Source organism: Narcine bancroftii, chromosome 4, assembly GCF_036971445.1.
Source record: "Narcine bancroftii isolate sNarBan1 chromosome 4, sNarBan1.hap1, whole genome shotgun sequence".
NCBI lineage: Eukaryota > Metazoa > Chordata > Chondrichthyes > Torpediniformes > Narcinidae > Narcine > Narcine bancroftii.
The window spans coordinates 183,162,945-183,188,393 of record NC_091472.1 but is presented as its reverse complement, the minus strand read 5'-3'; the positions used below and the strand labels follow the sequence as shown (position 1 = coordinate 183,188,393).

Here is a 25,449-nt window from a genome sequence, read left to right as displayed (position 1 = left end):
CATGAATGCCTTTAGCTCCTTTCCTTTTTGATATTGGTCTGTATACTTCCCAATATATAGATAATTGCGCTTCCAATCAAGGTTTTCAAGTGCAAATAACTCATGACAGATCAATGTCTTCTGCCTTCCCTGTTTCTCTCTGTTGTGATGCAGAGCTTCTTCTGACTGGAAGGGATAAGTATTATGACACAAATAATTCATATTTAATTATAAACACAAGAAATAAAATGAATGAAGAAACAACAAATTCATGGAAATGATAAAAACCTTCTGATATCTTATTGTCAGGCTTGTGAAATATACAGAAACTCAAAATAGAAATGAATAAGAATTGATTCAATTCAAAAAGTCAGACCTCATTTTAATATTGTGCATTCTATCTTCATTAGAGATGGTAATGATTGTTGATTTGCAAGAATGAAATATGGGTCCAATTAAAATTGTAGTATATTGTTCTTTTCATCAGACTGCCCAAATTGAGAAGCTAAATCACTTTCAATCTCACTTGTATGGTACATTAGGCTTCATTTGGTCTTGTACAAACTGTTTTATACTTTCCACCAAACACATCAACTATTTCAGGGTTTATCATTTGTTGTTACATTCAAGATTTTACCACTAACATTTCTGCAGAAAAAATAATCAATGTGATTTGCAAGAAAGTTCCCATGTTTTATAACATTCACCAGGCCTTCTCCGTTGATTATCACCTTGCCATGGTGGAGAAACTTGTGTGGTCCTGTGATCCCGAGAGCGATTCCGTCTGGAGCTATGCTCCTGCTAGGGCCACCCATGGCGGTAAGGTTCAGGGTGAAGTCCCTGACAAAGAACAATCCAACCAAGCCCTCAACGGTGGAACAGACGGACGAATTAACTCTGAACTCAACGGCTGTGAAGGTGGAACAAAGGCTGGAACAAATCCATCAGTTCCAATCGTCGTGGTTTCCATTCCATTGGAACTAGTTGGCAGATTTGTGAAGTATCGTGTGCAACATCAAGTACACGTTAAGCAAATACACGCACAGGTGACTTCGTTCTGTGGATCAATGGAACAAAGGCCATCATCCTCGACTACGAGGGATAGCCATGACGACGGTTCACCAGGTAGAAAGCTGCTTGCAGTGGTTTACAAGGCTGGTAAACTGAACTCAACTTTCTGTCAGAAGACTGGAGGTCAATCCCTTGAGACTGGTTAATCAATTAAATGTGGCCTTAAAACTTGGCAACCAAGTGATAAAATATGACTGTTGCAGATGGGAAGCTAATTCCTACCCCACAGAATTCTTGATGACATAATTCTAACTGCTTACGTCAGTTTCACTTTGATTTATTCTGATGTAGTGTTAATCAAAGAGGTGAATATCTGCAAGTCAGAAGCTCCGACATCTCTGCTGTGCCTTTAAATGGACATTCAATCTTTCAATTATGCCCATGCTCAGAATGAACCCTTTCACATTAGATCATTGCATGTGGAATTGCTATATATCATATTTCAAGCTATAATTTAGATTTTCAATGAAATTGAAGGTGAAAAGGAAATTAAGATAAAAATATCCTTTTGAAGAAACTTTCTCAATATTTAATACATTTTAGAAAACATGCCTGAACATAATGGAAAAACATCATACATCAACCTGTATATTAACCTCCTGGTGCGTATTATAAAGGACTCTCACTGCACTTTATAAAAATATTATGTATTTATATGACAGCTGCTGGATTTTTTTTGGTGGCAATGAATTGTACCCATTTTTCGGATTGTTCTTCATGTGCCTGACATTTGAAAATCTACTTGCTCTGGTTGATACTGAAGTACCTTTTTCTTTAAAATTTAAACCTTGGCTGAAAATTATTGCTTCCCAGCATGGATGCTCAGCTGGGGTTTTCTCAAGGAACAGTGCAGAATTTTGAGAATGTGGGTGAAAAGGAAGGGAGACATGGTAGAGACAGATGAAGCTTCAGCTATATTCAAAGGAAGGAGAGCAGTCAACGTAGACACAAGCTGACACCTTTTCACAAATGTGGTGGCCACTAATATCTTGTGATACTGTACTCAAAATATTAAACTAGAACAAAGACAACATTGTTTGTGGGTCAATCCTCAAATGCAGCAGTGCATTTCCAGGTCTTAATCACGATGGATCTTACCTTTTACAACAACGCTGATAAAAATCAGAGCAACATCCACTACATTTGAAGAGTGCTGAACTCCTGTTGGATCTCCCAGTGGCCACCCTTTACAATTCCCCATCCCATTCCCTTGCTGACAGGTCTGTCCATGGTCTCATGCACGGCCAAACTAAGACCACCCGCAAATTGGAGGAACAACACCTCATCTCCATCTGGGCACCCTCCAACTAGATGACATTAACACTGACTTCTCCAGTTTCTGTTAACCTCCTCTCCCCATCTTCTCTCCTTTCCTCTAACTCTCTCTCTCTCTCTCTCTCTCTTCCCTTTCCCCTGTGTTTCCTTTCACCTTTCCTCTTATCATAGCCGATTACCACCTTTTGTCTGTTGGTCTGGAACCCACCCCCTCCCATTCTTCCCCCTTTCTCTCTCTCAGTTTTTATTCAGATGCCTGCCTGCTTTTTGCTATCTTGAGGAAGGGCTCAGGCACAGAACATTGGTAATATATCTTTATCTCATAAGGACACTGCAAGACAGGTTGAGTCCCTTCAGCATTTACTGTGCACTTTTCTACAATCAGAGCATCTACAGACTTCTGAGTTTCACTGAATTCCTGGGTGCATGGAATCAACTTCATCATCTCATTGCCAACACAGAAGAGACCACAGATTCTGGACTCTGAAGCTAAACACAATTTGCTGGAGGTGCTCAGCATGTCAAGTGGAATCAGTCAGTGGGAGGAAAAGAATGGTCAACATTTTGAGAGGAAACCCTTCGACGAGACTCAGCAATTTTTTTTCTCAATCATTCTTTTACTCCCTCTGAGTCTGTTTGACCTGCTGGGTTCTTCCAGTGCAATGGTTCTCAATCTCTTTTCTTTTCGCTCACATACCACTTGAAGTAATCCTTATGCCATCGGTGCTCTGTGATTAGTAAGGGATTACTTCAGGTGGTATGTGAGTGGGAAGGGAAGGTTGTGAATCACTGCTGTAGACCCAATTGTTACTGAAATATTTTGCTTGAAAAAAATTGTCATTGGCCCATTTCCTTTGGAGTTATGAAACCGTGCACATAACGAGTCAATTAGGTACGATTAAAACAGTGGTTTTCAATTTTTTTCTTTCCACCCACAAACCACTTTAAACAATCCCTTACTAATCACAGAGCACCTATGGCATCTTCTCTTTGGCTTGGCTTCGCGGACGAAGATTTATGGAGGGGGTAAAAAGTCCACGTCAGCTGCAGGCTCGTTTGTGGCTGACAAGTCCGATGCGGGACAGGCAGACACGATTGCAGCGGTTGCAAGGGAAAATTGGTTGGTTGGGGTTGGGTGTTGGGTTTTTCCTCCTTTGCCTTTTGTCAGTGAGGTGGGCTCTGCGGTCTTCTTCAAAGGAGGTTGCTGCCCGCCAAACTGTGAGGCGCCAAGATGCACGGTTTGAGGCGTTATCAGCCCACTGGCGGTGGTCAATGTGGCAGGCACCAAGAGATTTCTTTAGGCAGTCCTTGTACCTTTTCTTTGGTGCACCTCTGTCACGGTGGCCAGTGGAGAGCTCGCCATATAACACGATCTTGGGAAGGCGATGGTCCTCCATTCTGGAGACGTGACCCATCCAGCGCAGCTGGATCTTCAGCAGCGTGGACTCGATGCTGTCGACCTCTGCCATCTCGAGTACTTCGACGTTAGGGGTGTAAGCGCTCCAATGGATGTTGAGGATGGAGCGGAGACAATGCTGGTGGAAGCGTTCTAGGAGCCGTAGGTGGTGCCGGTAGAGGACCCATGATTCGGAGCCGAACAGGAGTGTGGGTATGACAACGGCTCTGTATACGCTTATCTTTGTGAGGTTTTTCAGTTGGTTGTTTTTCCAGACTCTTTTGTGTAGTCTTCCAAAGGCGCTATTTGCCTTGGCGAGTCTGTTGTCTATCTCATTGTCGATCCTTGCATCTGATGAAATGGTGCAGCCGAGATAGGTAAACTGGTTGACCGTTTTGAGTTTTGTGTGCCCGATGGAGATGTGGGGGGCCTGGTAGTCATGGTGGGGAGCTGGCTGATGGAGGACCTCAGTTTTCTTCAGGCTGACTTCCAGGCCAAACATTTTGGCAGTTTCCGCAAAGCAGGACGTCAAGCGCTGAAGAGCTGGCTCTGAATGGGCAACTAAAGCGGCATCATCTGCAAAGAATAGTTCACGGACAAGTTTCTCTTGTGTCTTGGTGTGAGCTTGCAGGCGCCTCAGATTGAAGAGACTGCCATCCGTGCGGTACCAGATGTAAACAGCGTCTTCATTGTTGGGGTCTTTCATGGCTTGGTTCAGCATCATGCTGAAGAAGATTGAAAAGAGGGTTGGTGCGAGAACACAGCCTTGCTTCATGCCATTGTTAATGGAGAAGGGTTCAGAGAGCTCATTGCTGTATCTGACCCGACCTTGTTGGTTTTCGTGCAGTTGGATAATCATGTTGAGGAACTTTGGGGGACATCCGATGCGCTCTAGTATTTGCCAAAGCCCTTTCCTGCTCACGGTGTCGAAGGCTTTGGTGAGGTCAACAAAGGTGATGTAGAGTCCTTTGTTTTGTTCTCTGCACTTTTCTTGGAGCTGTCTGAGGGCAAAGACCATGTCAATGGTTCCTCTGTTTGCGCGAAAGCCGCACTGTGATTCTGGGAGAATATTCTCGGCGACACTAGGTATTATTCTATTTAGTAGAATCCTAGCGAAGATTTTGCCTGCAATGGAGAGCAACGTGATTCCCCTGTAGTTTGAGCAGTCTGATTTCTTGCCTTTGTTTTTGTACAGGGTGATGATGGTGGCATCACGAAGATCCTGAGGCAGTTTACCTTGGTCCCAACAAAGCTTGAAAAACTCATGCAGTTTGGCATGCAGAGTTTGCCGCCAGCCTTCCAGACTTCTGGGGGGATTCCATCCATACCTGCTGCTTTGCCACTTTTCAAGGCAATCGAACAACCTATGGCATAGGGAGTACTTAAAATGGTTTTGTGGATGGAAAGAGAAAGGTTGAGAACCACTGGTCCAGAGGGTTCCATTTAGCTTCATCTCTTTGCCTGCTGCCAAAGTTAAGCATGAAGAGAAAACCTACCACTTTATATAATACATATTATCAGTTCTCAATACATTGAAATGGATTCTGCTCCCTCATTGAGTAGCTAATATGCAACTACAAGCTGCAAATTGAGCAGCTAAAAAGCTATTATCCTGGCAGTAGTCAGGATTTCATCAGTCCACAATAGTCCTCTGCATGCTGAATTTGACAGTTCAGACAATTATGGTTTTTAGACTATAATGTCAGGAAAAATCACAGAAAAAATTAACATAATTACTGCCCTTGTGGTCATAGACTGCAAGTACCTGAGTGCAACAGTACCGGTGGTTGGACGTGCAGTAGAGTGGATGATCGTCAATGAATTTTTCCAGTACAATTTACACTGAAGGCTTCCTTCAAAAGGTTGTAGGGGTCCCACAGGATAAATTGCAGTGCAGGAATTGACTCAAAAATCCTGCACATTCCTTTTTAGACTGCCCGAGTAGCGGCAAAATTCCTTGATTGTGCTGTTACATGCCTGCAGTCTAAAAACCATAAATGTCTATTGGGTAGTAAGTGCTGTGAATACATTGATGATCAATTTCCTGTCCACATATAAACTTTGTGAAGTACCGTACAATAAATTGACTTGAGGAAGCTCCCCCAATCTCTTGAAGTCATCATTCACCTCCTTTAAGAGATATATTCTGCCTTGAGAGATCACTCACAAATCAGGTTCCCGCTTGCAGACAACACAAATTTAACCATCGATTCACACACAAATTGGTGTGGAATAATCACACAGCCTGGTATCCATAACCTATGGGGATTGGTAGATGCCAGATAAGTTTCCAGTTTCTAGAGACTTATTCTTGCAATCCCCAACTAATTAAGAATAAACAGTGCAAAAGTTAAAAATGCTATTCTGTACTTACATTGAACAAACTTCACTCACATGAATATATAAACTATAAAGCATTTTACTTAATTTTCAGTCACTTTCTTTGAAAACATCTGTAGGTTCCTCCCCCTCCACGGAGCCACCCGAAATTTGAATTACAACATTATAGATGATTACCCCACCCCCCACCCTGCAAATTTACAGATAAAGCCTCTTATCAGGGTGTCGTAAACAAGTATTATGCCTTGATTGGCTGCTGCCAGCTGGACATGCCTCCCGAGACCAATCCTACCCATAGTCCCTTACATGTTCCCTGTTCTCTTTGCTTTGATCAGTCAGTGAGGTTGATGGTAGTTCCTGTCTTTAGTTAATAAATGCCTGATAGTTTCACAACTCCAGCCTTTTGTGATTATTGATCGTACATCAATTTTATTAGCTAATTTTTTTAAAAGGCATGATACAGTACCTGAACCCTGAGCAATTTAACATCGACCCTCGGTTTCCAGATGCCCCAAATACGTTCGAACTTTGGCTACATTGTTTTGAAAATGTCCTGGTGGCAGCCGCAGATGCCATCACCACAGATGCTAACCGACTGAGACTACTCCTCTCCCGTGTCGGGCCTCAAATGTTCCCGATGATCAATGATGCAAGTTCATATCAAGCAGCTATGGAGATTGTCAAGCAGGAAGGTTAATGAGGTCTACGCCCAGGCATCTCCTGAGCACAGAAAACAGCCACCGTGGTAATGTCAGAGCATGGGATGGTGAAGGGGAAACAGGAATATTCATCATTAACAGTAAGGAAATAAACATTCCGGTTGGAGGAGGGGATCGGATCCTTGAAGTCAATACTGATACACTCAAAGGGGTGCATTGCCTTGATGAGATACGCCTTGTCTGGCTGGTAGACTGCGGTTTGCATTCGGCACAGACCTGACAGTTTCTAGTCATTGACCGAAACTCCTCAATGGAGTAAGGGAGATTCCAAGATTTGACAAAATGGAAAAACTTGGTAACTCCGGGATGACAGAGGTTATTGTGAAGGGTCTGTAGTTTGTCCATTTGAAGACTAGCACAGGTTCCAAAGGATAGGGCATCTGAGGGCTCGTTAAGTTTGTCAGGTCTGTAGAGGATATCATAGTTGTAAGCAGAGAGTTTGATTCTCCACCTGTGGATTTTATCATCTTTGATTTTGCCCCTGATTTATTATTAAACATGAATGTGACCGCTCACTGGTCTGTGAGAAGAGAGAACCATCTCCCAGCAAGGTAGTGTCTCCAGTGCTACAGTTTCTATGATAGTCTGGGCCTCCCTCTCAATGGAGGAGTAGAGAAATTCAGGACCTTGGAGGGCACGTGAGAGAAAGGTGATGGGCCTGCCCACCTGGTTGAGAGTGGCCACCAGGGCACTCCATTTGGAATGGTGTTGACTCGTCTATGGCATGCATGGTTGCCTTGGTGACCATTGTCTTTGGCCCATTTGGACTTTTTTTGTTAGGGAAAACATTGTGGCTTTGACCAGTGGTCAAATCTTGTTCACATAGTTGGGGACCCATTGAGCATAGTAAGAACCCGAAACATCTCTTCAGTGCTTTTAGGGTATGCAGGAGGGACAGTTCCATTACGGATTCATGCGGTGAGGATCAGGGCTAATTATGCCATTCTCAACACAGCCAAGGATGGCCAGTCGTGCTGTCTGGAAGACACATTTGTCCTTGTTATAAGTCAGGTTCATGCATTTCGCTATGTGAAGGAACTTGTTGAGATTAGCATCATGGTCCTGAAGATCATGGCTGCAAATGGTAACATTATCAAGGTATGGGAAAGTATCCTGTAGATTGTAGCGGTCCACCATGCAGTCATTTCCCATCGGAAGCTGGAGACCCCATTTGTGATGCCAAAAGGGACCCACAGGAAGTGATTGAGATGGCCATCCACCTCGATTGCCATATACTGGCAGTCCTCTGGGCGGATCGGGAACTGGTTGTAGGCCAACTTCAGGTCAATTGTGGAAAACACCCGACACTGTGCGATCTGGTTGACCATATCAGATATGAGGGGAAGGAGATATGCATCGAGCTGCGTGTACCAGTTAATGGTCTGGCTGTAGTCTATGACCATCCTATTCTTTCCCCATTCTTGACCACAACAACCTGGGTCCTCCAGGACTATTGCTGGCCTTAATAATGCCAGCACTGGACAATAAAGGCCCTGTCAGCAGCATTGTACCGTCTAATCCTGGTGGCTACCGGCTTGCAGTCGGGGGTTGAGGTTGGCAAACAATGGGGGGGGGGGGAGACAGTTGACCTTGAGGGTTGAGAGGCCACATGTCGCCTGCGGGGGGCTGTCCAAGAACTGTTTATCACAGATGGCGGGGGGTGGGAGGGGAAGCCCTGTCGAATTGCAAGGTGACCTTCTGCAATTGGCACTGGAAGTCCAGCCCCAGTAACAAGGGGGCACAGAGCTGAGACATGACGAGCAGTCTGAAGTGTTCATACACTACGCCTCCAACAGTCAGGGTCACTACGCAGGATCCATAGATGGCTTCAGAGTATGACTCTGATGTGAGAGAAATCCTGTGTTTGGCGGGCCATGCTTTAAGGGACAGACTTTTAGTGATATCGAGGTGGATAAAACTTTCAGTACTCCCGCTATTGAATAAACATTTGATAACATGCCCATTTACCTGGATATCCATCATGCACCTGGCAAGTACATGCAGTGCCTCCTGATTTAGTGTGATGGATGCCAGTAGGGATTCAGTGTCCGAGACTGTTGGGTGTTCCTGCTCCCAAAATGGCTGCCATTGGCCCCAAGGTAGCTGGCCTCGACCCCCAATGGTATTATATGTCTGAAAAGATGGCGTTTGGCATGCAGTTCAAAATGGCATCTCCCATGATTAGCACATGGCGTCTCTGGAGTGCAGGGAAAATGCTGCCGATTGTGATGCCTGGGATAGTGAATGGTCACACATGGTGCTACTGGATCTCACAGGCAGTTTAGATTGGCACCAGGAGCATCGTGCATCCTTGGCAGGGCAACGTTTCCTTGGGTGAGTGCCCTGACCACAAAAGTAACAACTAGAGAGATTGCCCATAACGGCAGCCAAAGTCAGGTCATTAGAGTAGTGGGTCAGTGTATGGGACCAGTCACTCGTGGGGAGGGATGATACCCCGTCCCAGGTTAGCGGCACCCATGACGACCAAGAGGCCTAGTAGTTTTCAGAGTTCTGGAGGGCCACCTCCAGTATCTCTGTAAGTTCGATCACCCTCGGCAAATTGAGAATTATTTGCTCCAGTAATCACTGCCATATGTACCTGTAGTGGAGGCTGGCAACATAGGTGTCCCTAATGAGGACCTTGGCACTCTGGGCAGACATGGGTTTACAATCGCAGGCTCTGCACAGGATCCAGAGGGCCCACAGAAACATAGCACTAGACTCACCAGGGCATTGTTTTCTGGTAGCCAGGAGATGCCTAGCGTAAACCTCGTTAACTTTCCAGCGATACTTGGCCTTGAGGATCTCCATCACTGCCTGGAATGTGTTGGCGTCGCTGATCATGGGGAAAAACCTGGGGCCCGATCCATGAGAGGAGTATTCTTGGCTGATCTGTGTTCGTGGTGATGGCACATGCGCCAGCTGCCAAAATGTTTTCGAAACATCCGACGACCAGAGGTGTCAAGTTTCTCTGATTTTAGGAAATGTTCTAAACTCCTTTGAAAATTTTAGCCATTAAGATTGACGCACCATCAATCAGACTTTTAATAGCTAAAGACTAGAACACTATCAAACAACCAGCCACCTCCTTGACTGATCAGAGCAAAAGTAAAAGGGTGGCATGCAAGGGCCTATGGGAAAGATCGGTCTTGGGAGGTGTGTCAAGTTGTTTGCAGCCAATCACAGTATAACAGTGGTTTACCACAAGGCCATTGTGGAGGCTATACACCATTGGAGGCACTGACTCGCCAAGAAATGGTTCACCCTCCTCACATATCAGCGAGCAGTCATATTCATGTTTAATAATAATCAAAGGGGGAAAAATCAAGAATGATAAGATCCCCAGGTGGAGAATTGAACTGTCCACTTACAATTAAGAAATTCTCTACCTGCCCGGCAAACTTAATGAGCCCCCGGACGTTCTTACCTGAGGAACCTGTGCTAGTGTTCAAATGACCAGGCTCTCCACAATGACCTTTTCCACCTGGAGTTACTAGGTTTTTCCATTTTATCAAAGCTTGGAATTTACCATACTCCGTTGAAGAAGTCCAGACTATGACTAAAATCTGTTAGGTCTGCACCGAATGCAAACCTCATTTCTACCGGCTGGACAAAGTGCATCTGATCAAGGTTATCTGCCCCTTCAAGTGCCTCAGCATTGATTTCAAGGGACCCCTCCCCTCCTCCAACCAGAATGTCTACTTCCTTACAATCATCGATGAATACTCCTGTTTCCCCTTCACCATACCTTGCCTGGACATGACCGTAGCCACAGTTATCAAGGCCCCTCACAATATTCACATGTTCTTTGGGTAGCCCAGCTTCATCTACAGTGACAGAGGGACATCATTCATGAGTGATGAGCTGCAGCAGTACCTGCTGGCCAGGGGCACTGCCACGAGCAGGACCACCAGCTACAATCCTAAGGGTAATGGGCAAGTGGAAAGGGAGAATATCACAGTATGGAAGACCATCCTCCTGGCACTGTCATCACGGGGCCTCCATCTCCCAATGGCAAGAAGTCCTCGCAGATGCACTCCACTTCAACCGATCATTTTTATGTACTGCCATCAACAACATGCCTCATGAACTATGTTTGCTTTCCCTAGGAAGTCTGTGCAGAGGTTCTGCTGCCTGCCTGGCTTACCTCCCCAGGACCAGTCCTCCTCTGGAAGCATGTCAGGCAATCTAAGACTGACCCACTTGTCAAGATGGTCCGCCTTCTCCACGTGAACCCCCACTATGCCTACATTCCCTTCCCTGACGGGCATGAAGACATAGTCTCGATCCAGGACCTTGCTCCATCGGGGGCCTCTCCGACCACCACTGACTTTCAACAGACACTCCCCCGACTTCAACTTTAGGGGACCTTGATCTGCAGCTGACTACCCCCTACCCCTGGCTACAGTTGCCATCAACGGTGTACCAGCTCCACACTCCCCCAGCACCCCACCTGACCCCACCCCTTGATAAACTGTTAAAAGGCCAACCTCACAAGCTGTTCAGGATGCTGGGGCAGCATCCCAACCATTGTCACGTTGCTCGTTGTGGCAGAGGAGACCCCCTAATAGACCTAACCTGTAAAATGTATATACATACAGTGGCTTAACTCTCTTTTCTTCTCACCCTGCAGAACTCTTCTTAAAAAAGAAGCAATGACTGTGGTCAACACATGATTGTGACATGATTGGCTGCTTCTGGTTGGACACACATCCCGAGATCAGTCCTACTCACAGCCCTTTTTCTTTGCTTCGATCAGTCAATGAGGTTGATGGTTATTCCAGTCTTTGGTTAATAAAAGCCTGATAGTTTCGCAACTTCAGCCTTTTGTGATTATCACAGGGCAACTCTTACTAAGCAGGGATAAGGAGTCACTTTAAGAGAGTCACCCCCTGACAGCGAGAGGCATAAAGCAGCTCTTCATCTTGGGCGACCCCATTTTATTCAAACACAACTTTATTCAAATTTTATTCAAACAGCTGCACAAGAACATTTACTTTTACAATTTTAAATATATGTCTTTTTTTTTAACCTACTGTTTTTTTATTCTTATTTATTTTAAATGTTTTTTTAAATTTATTTTCCTCAATAGTTTGTGCCGGTTGCTTGAGGCTGCCGGTTGCTTGAATTCCAGATACCAAGGATTTTATTGTACAAAGATCACGTGTTCTTCTCTGGGGGTGAGACAATATTTCCTTTATATCTTTAAAATTTGCTGCACTCTATTTATGAGAGATAATGACTCAACCTACATCAGCTCCAAGCATCTTACTACTCAAATTGCCATCACTACCGAATATAAATTCATGAACCTAATGTGTTTCAGTCTGCATGGTTGTCTAAAACAATCCCAAAATTGTCAAGAGTGTCTTACCGCAATAACTGGCTTTCCAAAAGTACAAAGACATGCTACTAAATCATTTCCCAGAATTGATCTGTTCAAACAGAAGTAAAACCTTTCATATGTTTGTCTACTCATTGGTTAGCAGCTACAAAACATTAAAGCGAAATGTACAACCAAGCATTTGCTCAAAATCAGATGTTAATTTAATACAGTAGCTACTGAAATGTTCACTGCATGTATACCATAATAGTCATTCAGCCCTTCATACTCTATTGTTATTGTCTGGTTGTTTCAGTTCCTTGAGGAAGGAGGCACAAAAATGCCCTTCAAAGAGCTAATCTTCAGTGACCCCACATCCTCCCCGCACCTCTCTGTTGGATCAGGTTTTGTATTGAAATTTGTAACACTTTGTGGGCAGATTTTCAGCCTCATTCCCTTACCTAGAATTCTCTGCATTGACCTCAGCTTTTTCAATAAAGATTAATCCAATTGGCCACAGAATTCCTCTGGCATCTCTCCCAATCTGCTGCTTATCTCTACTTTGGAGAGGTCGTTCCAACACTTATCTGAATGTAACACGATCAATGACCACCTGCAGTCACAAAGCAAGTAGTCAAAGGCTTTATTAACCAGAAAACCTCGGCATGCATCTACATAACTCACGTCCAAGGCAAGTATGGAGGGAGGAGACTAGGGCTATCAGCCTTTATTAGGGATCTTACAGGGAAGAGCTACAGGGACGGAAGGTGGGCCAGCCTGACCAGTCCATAGAGGTCATGCCTGCAATACCTTGTTCCACCACACTGAGGCAGTAATGATTTCACTTACTTTGATTTCAATGCTGGAAGGCTCACTCTCATTGTTGAATTCCTGCGACAGCAAGCAGCATTCATGCTTTATAATCCAGGCCTTCTGTACAGGAAAGGATTCACTTCATTCAATTTGCGGCTTATTGTGGGTCAGAGCAAAGATTTCTTTGTGGCAAATGTCACAAAATAAGATATGAGTGGCAAATAAGTTGATGAAGAGAGGCGATCTGCACATGAATGGCATCTCCGTGTTCAAGAAGGTATCTCTCTGCTCAGTGAGGTCAGGGAGCTGCATGCAGGCTTGTTGCAGTTCCTGGGTGGCACAGACAGAAAGACTTTGATTAGTTACCATTGGACCACCCCCATTTCCCCACCCCACCATCCCACAGCTGCTGTCACCTGAATCAATGAGTACTGTGTGATGCAACTGTTGCAAATTATTTACACATGACCTCCAGGGTAGACGTTGTGGCCTATGGATCCCTGCATTCTCCTCCTCGTCTTGTACATTAAGCCCGACAACATGTTCACATCCCCTTTGGGCACCCACATCAGTTTTGCCATGAAACATTCCCACTGCCATCTTCAACTAAGAACCCTGGGAAGAGTAATGTATATATGATCATTCCCTTCAGGAAGTTCTTCACTTGACGGCCATCCACAAATACCCAGTGACAGTTCTGATGTAGAGTATCGACCAAAATGGCCTTTCACCATCTACTAACTCAAGTTTCTTGTACAGATTGCTTAAGGTCGTGCTCTGTGGTTATAGAACATGATGGAAACAGCTATGAATACGCAAAAAAAATTAACTAGAGAATTACCAAATGAAATAATTAAGTATTTCAGATGAATTCCTTGTGCCAAAAAAATCAACCAGTGATACGACACTACTGTTTGTACAGCTTTGAATTTCAAATGTTTTGTTAAAATAGAGAGGCTTATCCATAATATATTAACATTCCTTTGAAAATAAGGATGTTCACATGGAAAATGCAAAAAAAACCCACAAAGATCCTTCTCCTCTGAGTCAATATTGATGGCATTGCAGGCATGCAGGAAGAAACATTCTCTAAGATTAACTGCAGCACTTGCTGCTTCATAAATTAAAATCAGCTGTGCATGGTGTGCCTCTTTAAAAGGGTCATGTACCCCTTTGTGGTGATACAACCACAGCACTGGGCCACGAGCCCACCAGCCTACTGCAGGGGGCGACCTCTGTACCTGCAGGTAGACAACCTGGGAGGCAGACTCCACCTGGCCGGCTGTCAATCACTGACCTGTATATAGTCTCGAGCCGACCCCTCCTGGGCTAGTCACACGCATGGAGCCATTGAGATACCACAACTGATGTACAGAGTTTAAGTGGATTGAAGCCTGTAGCACAGTATTTTCTGCACCACAGCACACCACACCCTTTAACACAGAGATCCCACTAAATTGGCTGTCAACGACCTGTGTTTAAAGCCAGGCCTGGTCGGATCGGAGCATTCACTCTGAACCAAGAAAAGTCGGTTCATTGCGTCCTTTTACGTAGGGACCCAGCATCAAGATGCAAAAGGAAGAGGGACCTGCAGCATTACAATGTTGGCATCCTGGGAAGGCAGGTAAGACTTTTACACAGCAGCCGAAGCAAAACGCATCCACCCTGATACTACCTACCTTGGATGGTAAGTACCGGGAAGAAAATGACCTCCCCAACCCAGTTTCATCGTGTTAATACAGGTAAGTGAAGCGGTTAAAAGGTGGTTAATTATGGTCTTTCAAGGGCAGTGTAAAAGGGCCTATGGAAAGGGGTAGTGCCAACTAAGTTTTGGTGAATGCGTTTTCACTTTACTTGGTAAGGACTCATTGCTGACCTGACTTTAAACTGAAACCAGCAGAGATAGTAAACTGCTGAGACCACATATTTGGAATGAATGTGTGGCATACATAGTTTTCAACAATGAATTTTATCAAAGAGAAAACCATGGTAACTGCACCTCCAAGTATTTGTCATCTGTTATCCATCCGCTGGTTTTCATTACTTGGTCAGAAATAGTTTTGAAACCCTTGATTGCTGAGGAAGGATACTATATTTAGCAAATGTAAATTAAGTGGATAGGTAACAGTATTTGCATTCTAATATATTAATCCTCACCTCATATTGTGTCCAATATTTTCTAAAAAGTAATTGGTGATTCCCAACACTATAGAACATTGTCCTTATCTTGAGTTTATGAATAATAAATTCACCAACATATCCATTGATCTGAATTAACAATACCAGGTACACAATCCTTTATCTGGAACCCTTGGGGGACAGTGTGTTCCAAATTTCAGATTTTTCTGGATTTTGGAAAGCCAGATTTAAGCCCACCGAATTTTGCTGCCTTATCCACGCCCACGCCCTTCCTGTCGCGCTGCCAGTCTCTCCTCCCACTTGCCGGATTTTGGAACTTTCTGGATTTTAGATGTCCGGATAAAAGATTGTGTACCCAGATTAGTAAATTGACGATGTAGAATGTTTTTGTATTTGGATGTGCATTGGAAGAATCCTGAAGCTATACCAAAATTAAATACATACAGGACAAATCTTCTGGTTAAGGGTGTCAAAGACTATGGGGAGAAGGGGTTGAGAGCCAAAATATATCAGCTTTGATTCGAATGGCTGAGCAGATTTGATGAGCAAAAAGGCCTAATTCTGCTCCTGTCTTGTGGTCTAGGTCAATTATAGAATTAATGTTATTAAAAGTATGGTCCAGCCAACTTGAAAATAATACTACCAATGGCCAGTTCAAGGACCTTTCCTCTACTTGTTAATGAAGTACCTCAATCACTATTTTCTGAGGGAGTCACATGATGGAGTAGTGGCCGGAAGGAGAATACCAGCCCTCTCCAGAAAAGAAGGAAAAAAGTAGAGAAAAAGCAAAGCGCAGACACATAAACCACAACAAATAAAAAATAAAGGTGTGGAGGAAATGGCACCAAAGAAAGAAAAGCCAAAAACAACAGGAAGAAAAGAAGAAGGAACGACACCAGAAGAGAAAGGTGAAGGCCTTACCTATACGAAGAAGCAGGGACCCGCTGTGGAAAGAGGAGTCCACTCCCTGAGGTCAGTGGAAGCCCCGAAGGGTTGTGACCCACCGAGCGCAGGACTACAAGGATGGCTCACAGAGCCAAACAGAGGTGCGCAACCGCGCATGCATGATGCGCACGACAAAGACAACACCGACGGGAGGGGGGACCAGCTATGGAGTGCAACTCCAAAGCTTGAACAGCTGAGTAAGACCCGACAGCAGGGCTCCCAGTGGGAAGATATCGAAAATAATGGGAACGGGAGGGAGGAGAATGAAAAAAGGAAATCAGAGACACAGCAGATGACCAGCCCAGAGGAAGAAGACCGACACCATTAATATAAAAAAATACCCAACAAACTGAGATAAACAGCCCAACAAGAAAATCAGAAGAGACACAGATACAAGGAAGAGAGGTAGAGGACACAGGTCCTGGAGTGGACACAGGGGAAGAGGAAGGAGAACATCAAGCTCTGCACAGAGAAATAGAAGATAAAGGGAATGGACTGTACATAGATAGGAAATTTTTTGAAGAATATATGGAAGCAGTAAAAGAATGGCAGACACGAGAATTTAATGAAATAAAAAGAAGAATAAAAGGTACAGAAGAAAAAGTGAGTAGATTAGAGATGGTAATGACAGAAATAGGGAAAAGAGTAAACAAGGTGGAAGAACAAGAAACAGCCATAGAAATGGAGGTAGATGACTTAAAAAAGAAATTGGAAGAATCTGATAAAAAAGTTAAAGAAACACAGGAGTTGTTAGCTCAGAAGATGGATATAATGGAAAACTATAATAGGAGAAACGATATGAAGATAGTGGGCCTTAAGGAAGATGAAGAAGGCAAAGATATGAAAGAATTTATAAAAGAATGGATCCCCAGGGTCCTAGGAATGCCAGAATTACAGGAAGGAATGGAAATAGAAAGGGCACACAGAACATTAGCCCCTAAACCACAGCCACAACAAAAACCAAGATCCATACTAGTAAAATTCCTGAGATATACGACAAGAAAAAATATATTGGAGAAGACAATGAAAAAAATGAGAGAAGACAAAAAGCCACTGGAATACAAAGGTCAAAACAATTTTTTCTACCCAGACATAAGTTTTGAGCTCCTGAAGAAGAGGAAGGAGTTTAATGCAGCAAAATCAATCCTATGGAAGAAAGGCTATAAATTTATGTTAAGATATCCAGCGATGCTTAAAATCGTTACCCCGGGGCAGCAAAGCAGACTGTTCTCGGATCCGGAGAAAGCACGAGAATTTGCAGAACGCCTGCAAAACAGACAGAGAGATGAAGAGATGTAACAAGAACAAGAATTATGACAAACTTCATATAAAGAAGAAAAATAAAATATAAGTAAGAACTAAGAAGGGGAAGAAGGGAAGAAAGGAAGTAAGGGGGGAATTAAGAGGGTGAGCTTTGTTATATGTGAAGATAAAAGTCTTCTGGAGGGGGCTGGGTGGGAGAGAATAACAATCACTGCGAAATCATTTGACGCTTGCGAGCGGGTTTGCAATCCAAATGGAGAGGGGAGATGTGGTTGCCCGACAAGGGACAAGGGGCAACAGACAATATCTGTAAGTTCATTAACTTAATCCATGCAGTACAAGAAAACAAGACGCCAACAGTGGCAGTTGCCTTAGATGCAGAGAAAGCCTTTGACAGAGTAGATTGGAATTATTTATTCAAAGTACTACAGAGGTTCAACCTACCAGAGAAATATATTAATTGAATTAAAGCATTATATAAGGGACCATTGGCGAAGGTGACAGTAAATGGATATATATCAAACCAATTTAAATTAAGCAGATCAACTAGGCAGAGATGTCCACTATCTCCCTCACTGTTCGCGTTAGCTATAGAACCACTGGCAGAACTGATAAGAACAGAAAATAAAATAAGAGGGATAAAAATAAAAGAGAAGGAATATAAAATCAGTCTATTTGCAGATGATGTCATAGTATACTTAACAGAACCAGAAGTATCAATAAAAGAATTACATAAGAAATTGAAGGAATATGGAGAACTATTGGGGTATAAGATCAACACAAATAAAAGTGAAGCAATGCCAATAAATAATGCGGATTTCACAAAGTTTAAGAAAGAATCACCATTTAGATGGCAAACACAAGCATTTCGATACCTAGGTATAGAACTAGATAATAATCTAGGCCATCTATACAAACTAAATTATCAGCCATTAATGAAGAAACTACAAGATGACTTGGAGCATTGGAAAGACTTACCACTAACACTGATAGGAAGGGTAAATTGTATTAAAATGAATATCTTCCCACAGATACAATACCTATTTCAATCATTACCAATTCACGTAGAAAGGATAAAACAAATTATCAACTACCAAAATTAATATTGATGCAAAATCAACTAATCCCTTTCACAATAGATAACCTTCCCTTTAGAGAATGGGAGAGAAAAGGGATCAAAAGAAAAGAATTTTTTTTTCGGGAAATAAATTATTATCTTTTGAACAAACGAAGGACAAATATGGTATAACTCACAGTACAATGTTTGCATACCACCAACTGAAAACCTACTTGAAGGATAAATTGGGAAGCAGGCTGAGGTTACCAGAAGGAAGCAATTTTGGATATGTGATTACAGACACAATGATAATTAAAAGATTTATAACAAACATGTGCATCAAACTGCAAGAGAAAGAGAATGAGGAAACAAGCTGTAAACCCAAACAAAAATGGGAACAAGATCTAAACAAAGATAAAGAATGAAACATGGGAAAAGCTATGCTCCGGAACTATGAGAAATACAATAAACATGAGGTTACGCATGATACAATATAATTGGTTACACAGGCTATACACCACGCCCCAAAAGTTAAATAAATGGGACCCAACAGTATCAGACAGATGTTTTTGCTGTAAGAAGGAAACGGGAACAAGAGTTCATGCAATTTGAGCATGTGAGAAAGTGGAAAAGTTTTGGGAAGATCTAAACCAGGTATTAAATAAAATCACAAAAAGCAACATCCCAAAAAATCCAGAGATCTTTCTTCTAAGAAATATAAGAAGTAAAGAACTTGGACTCGATTTGGATGGAGCACAAAAAAAAGATTTATTATGATAGCCTTAGCTGCAGCAAAAAAATGTATTATGTCAACCTGGAAATTAGAAGAGAGCCTGAGAATACAGCAATGGTACATAGAAATGAATAAATGTATTCCATTGGAAAAAATAACATATAATTTAAGAAATAACATCACAGTATTCGAACAAATTTGGGAACCGTACATGAAACACAATAGAGAAGTCCGTCATCCACCGCCTAAAATGACAGAAGGAGAAGAAGACAAAAAAAAAGAAGACGAAATGAATTGACCCAGTATGTAAAAGTAGATGACACAATTTTCTTGTTTATTTTCATTGTGTGATGACATTGTTTAATGGGTTTAATGTATCATTTATGTTGAACATTGAGTGAGTGGGGAGGGGGGGTGAAGGAGGGAGGGAAGGGAGGGGGGGAAAGGGGGAGAAAATGACTGCATATATTCAAGAGGGAAATATTTGTGTGTATTTTGGTCATAGAGTGAAAAATTTTAAAAAAAATTAAAAAATCACTATCTTCTGGGGACATTCAAGAAAATAACTGAAATTGAGATTTGTGGAAATGCATCAAAATAATTAAAGTATACTTTTCACTCATTAATTACTACAAAGACCTGAATAACTATATAATGGGATTTCTCATTGATACCTAATCATGAGCTTACCACCCACCCCGCGAACACGCTCTCATTTATGACACAGGACTGATTAGTTCCTGATAACTATTGCTTCATTAATTTGTCAAACATAATGCTTTCTCAGTTGGTGGTGTGACTGCATCTGTGAAAGTTCATGCAATGACACCTTTATAGTTTCTACAGTAATTAACACAAAAAAATAGTGTTTGTAATCTTAACAAAAGTGAGAAAATTCTAAGAAATGATTGGAAAGGAATGCATATTTAAAATGTAAGATTTCCTAATCTTTATAATTTTTCAAAAACTATATTGACTGATAATCTCAGGAGAGTTTGATAAATAGTCAATAACCAGCAGGTAATTCTTTCCATCCAGGTGGAAAGGATCAGTCCCAACTTTCTGCCATGTCTCCTCTGGTAAGTCAGTTATGATTATGGGTTCCTTTGGCTGCTTTGCATGATTTTTCAGACAGGTCTCACAGCTTGAGACCATTCTGATGATGTCACCATTTATGCCTGCCCAATAAACAGCTGTTCTGGCTCTCCTCTTGCTCTTTTCCATTCCAAGGTGCTCATAATGCAACTGTTTTCAGAATCTCTTGTCACAGTGATTGAGGAATGATAATTCTGCTCTGTCTGAGTAGAAGCCCATTGACAACACTCAGCTCAGCTCTGATGTTGTAGTATGGCTGACATTCACCTCTAGGGCATCATTCATTCAGATTCTTGATGACCTTGTAGAGAACTGTGTCCTTTTCTGTTTCAGCTGCGATCTGCTTGGATTTCAAGTCAGATGCGGGAAGAGATTCAGTATCAGGTCCACGTGGAGATAGCATATCTGTCTCTGTGGAACTCTCATTGGGCGCTTCACTCTGTGTCGTTGCCCTGGACAACGCATCAGATAATACAATAGGTTTCCACGGTGCGTTCACCTATTCAAAGTATAACGTTGTAGCTTCATCATCAGTCTCTGGATTAGCAACGACATTTCACTAGGTTTCTCTTGAATATGGCTATTAATGGCTCGTGGTCTGTCTCTACCACAAATGTTGGTCGACCATACACATAACTGTGGAATTGAATTTTTCTAGTCTATAGACCAGACCTAGACAATCTTTCTCGATCTGGACATATTGATATTCAGATGTGGTCAGTCATCATCCTTGATGCATATGCAGCTGGCTTCCAATCTTCACCCACAGCCTGAAGTAATACCACAACTATTCCATCTTTTGAAGCGTCTGTAGCTATTTTTGTCTTTCTGAATGGGTCAGAGAATGTCAAAAGCACTGGTTCTGTAGTTAGAATGGTCTTCAGTTGTCCCCATTCTTCCTCGTGGTTGGCTGTCCACTTAAATTCATATTTGTCCTGCAACAACTTCCTCAGGTACATGTTTTTGAAGACCAGTTTGGAATGAATTTACCCTTGAAATTGATAATTCCCAGCATTCTCAATATACCATTTTTCTATGATATGCTCCATTGTCCCGTGCAACACTTCAGGAGCTGAGGAAATTCCAAAAGCTATCTTCAGGCAGGAGTATTGTCCAAATGGTGTTTTGTGCTAACCTCATGTAGTTTTAATTGGCAGAAGCCCTGGGATCATCCAATTTGGTTGTGACAGAGTATATAGAGTATAGAGATATGTTTTAGGGAGATAAATTGGGAAAGGTTTGTTTGAGTAGGTTACATACAAACACTTTAAAATAGAAATTATTTGAAATACTGAAGCTCTGCCCTTTGTGAGATGTATTGGTGCTCAGACCTTATACAAGAGTTTTGAAGAGTGCTCAAGCGACTTCACTAATGGATTGTTGTTTACAAAAGGCAACAGATGAAAGAGCATGTCAGAGCCGCTGCTGTCTGGAAGAGAGCTTGCTGTTGTAAGAGAGTCATGTGGTTTTGCAAGCAGATAGAGTCAAACAGGCTTTCTCTCTGAGAGAGAGGGCAAGAGACACACACAGAGATCACTTGTACAGTGTTACAGTCAGCAGAAGTAGCTGGAACTGGAACAGGACAAGCTGGCCCTTCTAGTCTGTGCTGAACCATATTTTTTTTTGCCTAGTCCCACTGACCTGCACCCATATATCTCCCATCTATGTACCTGTCCAAATTCTTCTCAAATGTTAAAATTGAGCCAGCTTTCACCACTTCAGCTGGCAGCTCATTCTACACTCCCACCACTCTCTGTGTGAAGAAGTTCTCATCATGTTTCCTCTAAACGTTTCCCCTTTCATTCTTCATCCATGACCTCTGGTTTGTATCTTACATACCTTCAATGGAAAAGAAAGTCCATCTACATTTACTCTGTCTATCCCCCTCATAATTTTAAATAGCTCTATCAAATCTCCCCTCATTCTTCTACACTCCAGGAAATAAAGTCCTAACCTGTTTAATCTTTCCCTGTAACTCAGTTCCTGAATTCTGGGCAGCATCCTTAAAAATCTTCTTTGCACTCTTTCTATCTTATTGACATCTTTCCTGTAGTTAGATGACCAAAACTGCACACAGTACTCCAATTTGGCCTCTCCAATGTCTTATACAAATTTACTATAACATCCCAACTCCTATGTTCAGAGCTTTGATTTCTGAAGGCCTTTATGCCAAAAGCTTTCTTTGCAACCCTATCCACGTGCGACACCACTTTCAGGGAATTATGTACGTTATCTGTGTTCCCAGATTTCTCTGTTCGACCACACTCCTCAGTGCCCTAACATTTACTGTGTACATCCTACCTTGGTTTGTCCTTCTAAAATGCAACACCTCACACTTGTCTGTATTAAATTCCACCTGCCACTATCCAGCTCATTTTTCCAGCTGGTCCAGATCCCTCTGCAAGCTTTGAAAACCTTCTTCGCTGTCCAGAACAGCTCCAATCTTAGAGTCCTCTGCAAACTTGCTGATCCAATTTACCACATTATCATCCAGATCGTTGATATAGGTGACAAACAACAATGATCCCAGCAGGCACACCACAAGTCACCGGCCTCTAGTCTGACAAGCAATCTCTTGCTTCTTCTGTCTAGTCATTGTCAAATCCAGTTCACTACTTCACCATGAATATCTAGAATCTGAACCTTTCTGACTAACCTCACATGAGGGACCCTGTCAAAGACCTTAATAAGTCCATGTAGACAACATCCACGGCCTTTCCTTCATTAACGTTCCTGGTAACTCTTTGAAAAACTCTACAACACACATGTCAAACTCTGGCGGCCCGCGATATAATTATATTTGGCCCGCAAGATAATTTCAAAAATGTATTAGAGGTGGCCCACCCTGCAGCGAGAGCCGATGCTGCTTTTTGGTAATGTCACCCCCACCATCCTCCCCCTTCATTGCACATCCTTCCCCATTGTAACACGAGAAATTGTAACACGAGAAGTCTGTCGATGTCATCAGCCGGCAAGCCAGTTGGAAGGCTCCCCGCACAACCAGTCACTTCTCCAACCTGTCGAGCAGTGCGGCGGATGGGCGAGCGCCTGTGATTTCCTGTCGGCGCGACGGGCATGGCAGGCTGCGCACAGCCCCCGGGCAGCGTGAGCCCCGTGCGACTGGCACTGGACGGCTCTTCCACAGCGCGAGCGCACTTCTCCCGGTCGCCACGGCCTTCAGCGCTTGCACCCACGCGGACCCCAGGGACGGCTGGTTCGGTCCTGCACGTGAAGAGAGAGATGGTGGCTGTCTGCAAAGGCTGATCGGCAGCGCGTTGGGCCTGAGTGGGTCGGTAAGCAGGGGTGGGCAGTGGGTGTAGATGAGGAGTAATGGGCAGGGGAAGTTATGGTGGTGTGAGGGGCAGTTAGAGGGAGGGATGAGTAGAAGGAGGGGTGGATAGGGAAGAGGTAAAAGGGGATGGGCAGGGCGAGTAAGGGAGGGGTGATTAGAGGGTGAGAGACGGGTAGAGGGAGGAACAGGTTGAGGGGAGAGGCAGTAGAGGGGTGTGTATAGGATGGGGTGGGTAGAGGCAGAGCGAGTGGAGTGAGGGGTGAATAGAGGTTGGGTAAAGGACTGGTCAGGTAGAGGGATGGTGGGTCGAGGGTGAATAGAGGCCTAGAGCCTGAGGAGTGAGCAGGAAATGCTGAGTCCTGATGCAGGCCAAAATGGACACAGCCTGTGAATGCTGACTACATCTCCACAGGGACCAAATAGGTTTCCCTCAGGTCAAGCAAAGGGTGAACTTGAGCTACCTACTCCTGACCTGTAACATTATCCTCCTAAAGTTATATCCTAAAGTTTAACATTACATATGTTGAAAGAAGAGAAAACATGCAGATGTTGTTGAAAATTTTCAATATTATTTAGTTCGGCCCTCGACTTAGTCCAAGTTTTTAATTTTGGCCCTCCGTGAATTTGAGTTTGACACCCCTGCTCTACAAGATTGGTTAAACAAAGCCACATTGACTATCGGTAATCAGTTTCTGGCTATCCGAATAATTGTATATCTGACTTCTTAGAATATCTTCCAATAATTTACCTACTAGTGTCATCAGGCTCAATGCTCTATAATTTACTGGGTTATTTTTGGATCCTTTTTTATACAATGGAACAACATGATCCACTCTCCAATCCTCTGGAGGAGGATTTTAAATATTTCCCCAAAGCCTCTGAAATTTCTACACGAGCCTCCCTCAGGGAATATCTTGTCAGGCATTAAGACAGTAAGCACTTCCTCCTCTTTAATCTCTGTAGGTTCCATGACTTCACTGCTTGTTTTCCTTACTTTCCACAACTCTTTGCCCATTTCCTGGCAGAATACTGATGAAAATAATAAACATTTAAGATGTCCCCCATCTCTTTTGGTTCCTTACAAAGCCAACCTCTCTGATCTTCAAAGGGTCCAATTTTGTCCCTTACTATCCTTTTGCTCTTAATTTTCCCTGGAGAAACTTTTCAGATTTTTCTTCACTTTGTCTGCCAAAGCAACCTCATCTCTTCTTTTAGCCTTCCTAATTTCTTTCCTGAGGTTTTTCCTGCATTTTTTTATACTCCTCAAGTATCTTATTTGCTCGATGTTTCCTTTACCTGCTATACAACTCTTTCTTCCTCTAAACCGATCCCCAATACCCCTTAAACACTAAGGTTCCCTATACCTGCTAACCTTGCCTTTAATCCTGACAGGATCATACAAACTCTGGCCTCAAAACTTCACCTTTGAAGGTCCTCCACTTACCTCACACATCCTTGCGTGAAAACAACTCATCTCAATCCATGCATTCTAGATCCTTCCTCATTTTTTTCAAAATTGGCACTTCTCCAATTGAGAACTGCAACCCAAGACCCAGACCTATCCTTCTCCACAATTAACTTGAAACTGATGGCATTCTGATCACTGGACCCAAAATGTTCCTTCTATCACCTGTCCTGTCTCGTTCCTTAATACTAATTCCAGAATTGCCTTCTCTCTATATATTGATCTAGAAAACTTTATTGAGCACATTTGACAAACTCCAATCCATCCAGCCCGCTCAATTTAATTCTCAATCTTGGTCAATGCAGTAGGGATGTGAATGGAAATAGCAGATGAGGCATTATCAAGCTGTGCAAACTAATAGACAAAAAAAAGTACTCTGAGCAAAATAACAGGAAAGAGATTACAATGAGAGAATCTTACATTGTCAAGAAATTTTTCTCATTAATTTTTTATCTTTGAGACATCTTTGGGGACATCAGCATTTAATGCTTCCTCCTTGTTGCCTTTGTAGTGGCCTATCTGACGACACTACCATACGCAGTTT

General features: G+C 42.9%; 1 long non-coding RNA gene across 1 annotated transcript; it reads left to right on the top strand.

Moving 5' to 3' along the window:
* The first annotated feature begins 7,566 nt into the window (after positions 1–7,566).
* Positions 7,567–12,534, top strand: LOC138760005 (uncharacterized). Its single transcript, XR_011355319.1, has 3 exons — positions 7,567–7,698; positions 11,873–11,960; positions 12,420–12,534. It is a non-coding gene; the product is annotated as an uncharacterized lncRNA (long non-coding RNA).
* Positions 12,535–25,449: the final 12,915 nt, after the last annotated feature.